Source organism: Triticum dicoccoides, chromosome 2B, assembly GCF_002162155.2.
Source record: "Triticum dicoccoides isolate Atlit2015 ecotype Zavitan chromosome 2B, WEW_v2.0, whole genome shotgun sequence".
NCBI classification, from domain to species: Eukaryota; Viridiplantae; Streptophyta; class Magnoliopsida; order Poales; family Poaceae; genus Triticum; species Triticum dicoccoides.
Genome location: NC_041383.1, coordinates 284,259,192 through 284,269,488, shown reverse-complemented (window position 1 = coordinate 284,269,488; position 10,297 = coordinate 284,259,192).

The window sequence follows — 10,297 nt, the reverse complement described above, 5'->3', positions numbered from 1 at the left end:
TCTTGAGGACGAGGGGGATCATCATCATTCAAAGGATTTTCTGGATCAGCATCCTCCACTGGTTGTTTCTCTTTCTTGTGGTCAGGTTCCTTTTTATTCAAAGAACCAAATCCATTTGTATCGTGCTTGTGCTTGGATCAGCCTTCATCAATACCAACAGCGTTGCACTAATCGAGATCTTCCTTCATCAACCGAAGGTTTTCCTACTGTCGTGACCGATATCTTACTTCTTTGCGGCCCGCCTTTCAATATTTCTGGTTTGTAGGCAAGTTCTTGAGGAAAATTAGTTGGGGTCATTCAAGAGGATGGATCTACATCAGCTGGAGGAGGAGGTCTTTCATTCGGATCATTTGTTTTCAGCAGCCATATTGCATGATAGTCACCGAAGATCTTCATCCACGACGTCAGGTTTGGCAAACCTGACGTGGCACCTCGTCAACACCGTCTTCTTCCTGGCGCACTACTACGTCCTTGACTAAATGGCACTTCCTTGCGCCCGTGGCTCCATGGCGACCACCTCAACACCGGCCACCCCCAACTCGACATCAACCTCGGCATCCCTCGCACAACTACCTCGACTACGGTTACACCTCCCTACGCTCCCGGCTACCTCAACATCAGCACAAAGGGCTACCGCCTTATGATGACCCACAAGTGTAGGGGATCTACTGTAGTCCTTTCGATAAGTAAGAGTGTCGAACCCAACAAGGAGTAGAAGGAAATGATAAGCGGTTTTCAGTAAGGTTTTCTCTGCAAGCACTGAAATTGTAGGTGATAGATAGTTTTGTGATAAGATAAATAGTAACGAGTAACAAGTAAATAAAGTAAACAAAGTGCAGCAAGGTGGCCTAATCCTTTATGTAGCAAAGGATAAGCCTGGACAATTTCTAATAATGATAAAGGAGCTCCCGAGGACACATAGGAAATTATCGTCAAGCTAGTTTTCATCACGTTCATATGATTCGCGTTCGGTACTTTGATAATTTGATATGTGGGTGGACCGGTACTTGGGTACTGCCCTAACTTGGACAAGCATCCCACTTATGATTAACCCTTATTGCAAGCATCCGCAACTACAAAAGAAGTATTAAGGTAAACCTAACCACATCATTAAACTAAGCAACGCATAAACTAGGGTTTAAGCTTCTGTCACTCTATTGGCAAGCTAACCCTTATTGCAAGCATCAGCCCCTAACAAAGCAACGCATAAACTAGGGTTTAAGCTTCTATCACTCTAGCGACCCATTATCTACTTATTTCTTCCTCATGCCTTCCTCTAGGCCCAAATAATTGTGAAGTGTCATGTAGTCGACGTTCACATAACACCACTAGAGGAAAAGACAACATACATCTCATCAAAATATCGAAAGAATACCAAATTCACATGACTACTAATAGCAAGACTTCACCCATGTCCTCAGTAACAAATGTAACTACTCATAAAGCATATTCATGTTCATAATCAGAGGAGTAACAATATGCATAAAGGATCTTAACATATGATCTTCCACCAAGTAAACCAATTAGCATCAACTACAAGGAGTAATCAACACTACTAGCAACCCGCAGGTACCAATTTGTGGTTTTGATACAAGATTGGATACAAGAGATGTACTAGGGTTTTGAGAGGAGATGGTACTGGTGAAGATGTTCATGGACATTGACCCCCTCCCGATGAGAGGATCGTTGGTGATGACGTTGGTGATGATTTCCCCCTCCTGGAGGGAAGTGTCCCCGGGAGAACAGCTCTGCAAGAGCTCTAGATTGATTCCGCCAAGGTTCCGCCTCGTGGCGGCAGAGTTTCGTCCCGTAAGCTTGCCCACGATTTTTTCGAGGATAAAAGTGATGATATAGCAGAAGATGGATGCCGGAGGCCCACCAGGGGGCCCAGGAGATAGGGGGCGCACCCTATAGGGGGGGCGCCCCCTGTCTCTTGGACCGGGTGTGGGCCCCCTGCCATATTTCTTTCGCTCAGAAATTCTTATTAATTCCAAAAAGTTGTTTCGTGGAGTTTTAGGACTTTTGGAGCTGTGCAGAATAGGTTTCCAACGTTTGCTCCTTTTCCAGCCAGAATTCCAGCTGCCGGCATTTCCCCTCTTTATGGTAAACCTTGTAAAATAAGAGAGAATAGCCATAAGTATTGAGATATAATGTGTAATAACAGCCCATAATGCAATAAATATTGATATAAAAGCATGATGCAAAATGGACGTATCAACTCCCCCAAGCTTAGACCTCGCTTGTCCTCAACTGGAAGCCGAAATCGAAAAATATGTCCACATGTTTAGAGATAGAGGTGTCGATAAACATAAAATACGGACATGAGGGCATCATGATCATTCTAATAACAGCAACATATATAGAACTTAACATATGATTTCTTATGCTTAAGTAACAATCAATTCACAATGTCAAGTATGGTTCAAAAACTTCATTGTGAACTAACAAACTATAATCTCAGTCACTGAAGCAATTGTAATTTATCGTAACATCAGGAAGAGTCAATAATAGAGCTTTTCAGCAAGCTCACATACTCAACTATCTCATAGTCTCCTACAATTGCTAACAATCACGCAGTACTTGTGGTTATAGAGTTTCAGCCGGACACTGAGAAAGATAGGGGCTTATTGTGTTACCTCCCAACGTATTCACCTTTAGGTGATGTCAACAATAATAGCCCATGCTAACTTACATCCAATTGGATATATATATATATATATATATATATATATATATATATATATATATATATATATATATATATATATATATATATATATATCATGATCTTTCAAACGCGAGGAGCTTGCCAAAGGATAAAATGAAAAAGGGAAAGGTGAGGATCACCTTGGCTCAAGCATAAAGTAAAAACATAAAGTAAAAGATAGGCCCTTCGCAGAGGGAAGCAGAGGTTGTCATGCGCGTTTAGGGTTGATGAACAAAATCTTAATGCAAAAGAACGTCACTTTATATTGCCCCTTGTATGTGGACCTTTATTATGCAGTCCGTCGCTTTTATTACTTCCACAACAAGTTCGTACAAATCTTATTTTCTCTGCACTAATAAGTCATACATATTTAGAGAGCAATTTTTATTGCTTGCACCGATGACAACTTACTTGAAGGATCTTACTCAATCCATAGGTAGGTATGGTGGACTCTCATGGCAAAACTGGGTTTAAGGGTGTTTGGAAGCACAAGTAGTATCTCTACTTGGTGCAAGGAATTTGGCTAGCATGAGGGGGAAAGGCAAGCTCAACATGTTCGGAAGGTCAATGACAATATACTTTAACTGAGATGTCGTAAAACATAGACCACTACGTTGTCTTCCTTTTCCAACATCAACTTTTTTAGCATGTCATACTTAATGAGTGCTTCACAATCATAAAAGATGTCCAAGATAATATATTTATATGTGAACCCCTCTTTCCTTATCACTTCCTATTAATTGCAACGATGACCAAGGCTACGTTCATCAACTCTCAACAATTTTTCTGCCTCATACTTTCTATGTGTGAAGTTATCACTACCCATAAGATCAATATGAACTCTTTTATTCTTTCTACATTCTCAAGATCATAGCAACATAGCAAAGCCCTTGACTCAACACTAATCTTTATTATAGATAGCTCACGGACTCGATTACATAAAGAGATCACAAAGTAAAACTCAAAACTACTTGATATCAAAACTTGAATCTACTAGATTAAGATACTACTAAAATGATCGAACTAAATAAAGCGGTAGAGATAGGAGTGTGATGCTGATACGATACCCGGGCACCTCCCCCAAGCTTGGCAGTTGCCAAGGGGAGTGCCCATACCCATGTTATTATGTCCTTGGAGGTGGTGATGGTGGGCTTGTTGCATTTTTCTTCTCTAGCTTGCGTCTGAGGCTAAAATTTTCCTCCCTCAGATCCTCATTCTCGAGCTCAAGTTTCATTATCTTTTTGCATAATGCCGCCTTGCTGTCCTACAAAAAACGTGGTGGGATAGATTGGACCTTAGGGAGGCTTGACTTCTTGAACTCCACATGCATATCACCAGGTTGGGCACTACAAAAAAAATACACTTCCGTGATGATACGTGTTTGTCACAATAGGTCGCGTTTTTTGTCATGCATGTACATCCATGACAAATTTATGACAGAATCAAGATAGTCATACCTGTGCTGTCGTAGAAGTGTTCGATGACATTACCAAAATTATCATCACGGAAGTGTCCACTTCCATGACGATAAATCGCGCGTCACAGAAATGCTTTCGTCAAGGGTGACAGACACGTGGCATCCACCATAACGGAACGCCGTTAAGCTATCGGGTCGGGTTTTGGATCTGATAACCCGTTAACAGCCCCGACCAATGGGGATTTTCCACGTGTAAAGTCATCATTGGCTGGAGGAAACACGTGTCGGCTCACCCTTGGGACAGATGTCATCCACACATTGGACAGAAGGCGCCTATGATACGTCGACACGTGGCACGGCCCAACAGAAGCCCATTCCTGTGAAAAGGTCGGCCCATTTGACTTGGTCAAAAGGTGGAGGGCCGGCCCATGGAAAGCCTGTTAACGGCCTGTTCGCATATAGCCCATTTACAGCCCGCTAACCCAAGGCCCGTTACGCCCTATCCGAATTAGGCCCAGTAGCGTCATCTGGGCCATCCAATATGATTCTAGCCTGTTTTCACTTCTGGCCCATGTATGTCCCATGACGTCTTTTGGACCATATGAGGCCCTATGTAACTCTTGGCCATTAATGGCCTGTGGTGAAACTGGCCCGCAATGAACAGTGTATCACTTTACACCCACTAACGGCCCGTGGTGAAACTGGCCTGTAATGAACAGTATATCACTTTATACCCATTAAGGGCCCGTTATTCAGTTGGGCCGTTTCCAGCAAATGTTATCTTTCGGCCTTCTCAGAGCCCATTTATTCTTGGGCTCATTTCCAGCATTTGTTTACTTACGGACCGTTACTGTCATTTTCTGCTTGTGTGCCAAATTCAGCCCGTGGTTACATCGGCCCGTTTGTGGTCCGTTAATACATTGGGCCGTTTTCATAGCGTCATCAAATATGGCCTATTAATGATGGACCGTTATGGTCATATGGCCCGTATAAGGCCCATTGATGATACGGCCCGTAGAAGGCCCATTGTTTCTACGGCCCGTAAAAGGCCCATTGTTTCTACGACCCGTAGAAGGCCCATTGTTTCTACGGCCCGTAGAAGCCCCATTGTTTCTACGACCCGTAGAAGGCCTACTGTTTCTATGGCCCGTAGAAGGCCCACTGTTTCTATGGCCCATAGGAGGCCCAGTGTCACTAAAGTAAATATTAGCCCATGGTTATTGTGGCCTAGTTTTAAAAAGAACTACACTGACTACAAGCAAACAAATAAACAAGACAACAAGGAAATAAATAAGCAAGCAACTTATGCTAGGCTATCACGGCTGTTACACATATTACATCCACTGGGCATCAAAGTTCACCACCAGTGCAAATATAGGGAACAAAGCAGCATATCATATACACTGGTTGTCAAAGTTGGCGACCAACGCAAATAAACGCCGCAGCAAAACAAATCTAGAACTGAAACCACTTCAGAAGATCTCAAGAAACAATATCCTCGGTACCCATAATGCTGGAAAGATGCTTAGCAAGCTTATTAACTTTCTCTTGTTTGGCGCTTAAATCCTCCAGCGCTTGCTATTGCACCAGAAAATATGCATCTGAATTCTGCAGGGACTTCCTCAGTCCTTCAGCTTCCTGTCACAGCACATCTGATCGATGTCTTTCAACTTGAAGTTGAGACTCAAGAAGACGAACTGATTCAGGCAGCGAGTTCGAAGAGCTTGTGCCAGCAGTAGTGGCCAGTAACTCTAACACTACATCAAGACAGGACTTTTGGGTTCCCTCACTGTCATCAAGATAGTTTTTATCAGCTTTCCTGGAGACCAATAGGGATGTCTCACTATCTTGAACCTTATCTGCATTACTTCCTTTACCATTGGATGACGCGGTACTGTTCTCCAATATTTTGTCCGCATTCTAAAAGAGAAACAAGCAGACACATCACATGTTTACCATGTTGTATATGAATCTCATTTTGGTAAATGAGTTCAGTAGTAAAGTGGACAGGATAATAGCATGAAACAAACATATATCTATGTGCCATGGTCACTTTATGGTCTATATCATTCTAGTTTTTGTTGCCAAATCAAGATAGAGACACAGTTCAAATAATATTTGTTCAAGACAAAGCAGAATAGACAGAATATAAGTGTGGGTAACTATAGAGCAATAACAACACTTGTAATGTGCATGACATGAGAACATAACTGTTTATTCAATTGAAACTGAAATCAACATAGAGCAGGTTACAACAGCAAACCAGTTAAAGAAACAGGTTTAAAACATACCTATTGCGCCATTAGAGTTTCAATTCCATCCTTCAAATTTGAAAATAGTTGGTATGATTAAATACAGTAATGCAAGAGCAAAGGAGTATGAACCATAGCTACAGAACCTGACCTGAGAACAAATCTTCTTCTCCTTTAAGTGTTGAGTTGGGATTCGGAGTGGTGGTCCTCGTGCTTTGGGCACTGCAGTTCCCTTACTAACCGCTCGTGTTTGGGTGCTCTGTGGTGGAGACGGTGCTGTGTCAACTGGAACTGGGTTACTATCTACCGGGGTTGGGTTAAAAGGGGTGTAGCTGGTTCTCTGTCCAACTGGGTAGAGGTACAATCTGCGAGAGTCTGGGTTATGTGTGGTGGATCTGGTCCTTGGGAAAGTACAACCGTGGTTCTATCTGCATCAACTGGTAGCACTATCTTTTCTGAAGACCGTGTTGTTACTCCCTTAGATACTGTCATCACGCTCTCCAATTCAAATGGCTGATAAACAAGAAAATTAATTGAAAGTATAGACATTGTATGATAGACAGGCGCAATGGATAGTGGGGAATAAAAGAGGGCATGAAATAATTCATATTTATGTTGTCTAACCAAACATGATAGCATGACACAATTTCACATATATGATGGCTAGCTAAACAGGATAGCATGACACAATTTCACATTATGATGGCTAACTAAAAAAGATGAAAAGACATAGTTTGAAATATGAGACTATGTAAACAGGATGACATGACATAACTATATAATGTGTTTATTAAATAGGTTGGCATGCCATAATTCACATACATTCATGGATAGAATGCCATAATTCTAAATATGATGACTGCAAACACTAAACAGGATGAGATGATATAACTATATGATGTCTTTATTAAATGGGTTTCCATGCCAGAATTCAGATAGATGATGTGTATGTACTATGTAAACATGATGGCATGATATTAATTCAAATATATGATTTATATAGTAAGCAAGTAAGCAGATGGCAATCTATATATGATGTAAAAACTAAGCAATGCAAGACAACATGCATGACATGGGTAATATAACCCTGCCAAGTTTGAGCATAGACCTCAGGGGGGAAATAGGACTGGTGATCAGTCTCTGAATCCTCCTCTGAGGAGCTCTCTGTAGCCAGCAAGATGTCTGCTTCAGCAGGTAGCATTGTCCGCTCTGAATACCTTGTTTTCACTCCATATACTTCCATCACCGCTTCAAATGGCTGATGCACAGGAAGAGTAGTTGAATATACAAATGTTGTCGACAAATGGAACACGTAATACAAAAAATGATAGCATGATATAATTCACATACATGATGATTGGCTAAACAACATGGCATTGCATAATTCACATATATAATGCCTTTGCAACAAGATAGCATTGTATAATTCACATATATAATGTCTTGCAACAAGATGGCAATGCATAATTCACATATATGGTAATTAGACACTAAACAGGTGGCATTCACACAAAGCATGTCTAAACTAATCAAATGGCATAGCAATGCGAGACACCATACGCACGATATGAGGAACATAACCCTGCCAAGTTAGAGCATACACCTCGGGGGGGGGGAATAGGACTGGTCATCTGTCTCTGAATCCTCCTCTGAGGAGCTATCCGTAACCAGCGAGATATGCTCTTCGTCAGATAGCATAGTCTGCTCAGAAGACCTTGTTTTCACTCCAGAATTTGCCATCACCGTGTCAAATGGCTGATGCACACGAAGAGCAGTTGAATGTACTAACATTGTTGACGAATGTAATAAGTAACGAAAAAAGATGGCCTGATATAATTTACATATAAGATGACTGGCTAAGCAGGATGGCATTGCATAATTCACATATATGATGCCTGGCTAAACAAGGTGGCGTTGCATAATTCACATAAACGATGAATAAACTAAACAGATGGCATTCGCACAAAGGATGTCTAAACTAAGCAGATGACATATTTGATGTATAAAGTAAGCAATGCAAGACACCATATGCATGATATAACCAACATCAGCATGCCAAGTTAGAGCAAAGACCTCAGGGTGTAAATAGGAGTTATCTTCTCCTTCTGAATCCCCCTCAGAACATATACCTTCCTCTCAATTACAATCCGAAATGCGTGAAGGTGGGGCTGCTTTTGCGCCTACCATGGAGCGACGTCTGCATGAAATTATATTGCCACGCCAGGCTCGTCTCTTTTTCTCTACATGTTCAGTTCCATTGTTTACAATAACTGTCATGCATAGGAATAAAACATAGTGAGATTATTTAAGGAGTGCATGCAGAAATCCAGAGTGATGGTAGCAACCTGTGGATAGACCCAAAACCAATAATAGCAGGCAGATAATGGCTTCAGTTAATAAATACAGATAATGGCTTCTTTACTGTTTGTTTCCCACCCAACATGAAACTCATAGTAGACACCGCAGATTAACCAGATAGTAGATAGATACTATTGATAGCGGTCCCGATATGTACCACACAACCATTTAAAAACTCAAGTTTGACCATTAGTTTGGAGCTGACTTAGAGTCTAATCGGTGAACAGGACAATAAAGTAGCATGTAATATTAAGCGATTCATAACGTAAGCATACACGAAAGAGTGCAACCTCTCTTGCGGACCCGTGTAGTCCTCGAGGTCATCTGCTCGGTTGATGATTGTAATGCAGTTTTCATGGCTGCCAGCGGCGGGGAAGAAGATCTGAGGCGGCAAAAGATAGTCTGGAGGCTGGATCCCTGCTCTGCTGGACCCTTCTGTCGCTGGAGCAGCTGAGCTGGGGTGGACAACGGCGCAGCAGGACCGGGACAAACCACACAAGGTTTTCTTTGACAACTATCTGTAAGAGAAGTAATTCTGTAAGGGCTCGTTTGAATTGGAGGATTCCAACAATGCAGGGATAGGAAATAGACAGGAATAGGATAGGAATGCACGTGCAAAACAGAGAATTTAAAAACACAGGATTTCTACCAATCTGGGTGTTTGATTCACAACAATTGGAAGATCACAGGATGCCAAGAAGCATGGTGAGTTTAAGTCAAACCACAAGAAAATGTACGCTTATAATGCTATTATGCTACTATCCCTTAGTCTTGTGCTTCATGAATAGGAATTTGAAAAGAAGGACAAGTGAAAATTAAAATTCCTACATTTTTTCTTTCAAGGAGACACTATAGGAACAAATCCGTGTGCTCAGTGGACAATATATATAACATGTAGAGTAAAAAAGAGATGCACCAAGTGTACAACCTCTTTCGCGAAGCCATGTCAATCTCAGCGTGATTGGATTGGCCGGTGAGGATGCTCCGGCTGACTTTGCTGTCGGAGGAGGGGAAGAACATCTTAGGCATCTGGAGTTGGAGCCCGAGGTACTGCTCCGCTGTGATGGAGGGTTTCGTCGTTGGAGCAGCTCTGGTGAGTTGTACGACGCTGAGGCTGAAGCAGGACAAGAGAGACAACGATCAACGTTAACCTGAGTGGAATTCTAATAGCATCTCCAATACATGACGTAAAATACATAACCACAAAGTGCTAGATGTAAAATACATCAGCCTCTCATCTCTGAACTTAACTGTCGAAACTAAACTTAACTGTCGAAACTGAACCTAACTGTCCAAACTGAATTTTGCTGTCGAAACTGAATTTTGTTGTCGAAACTGAACGCACTAGCAAGGTGAGGCTACACGTCGGTCGACTGGCTTTTTCATCTCTGGTCAATCGATTTTGCAGCCATTGGATACGAAATCAAGGGCCTGCGGTTCATCTTCAACCTCCCCCCCTGAGCCGCCAGCCACCACCGGCCAAACAGCAGCCCCCCCGCCGCCCCGCCCGCCTCGAAAACACTCCCCACTGCCGGTCCGCCGCCGCCCCGGCCATCCCTCTAG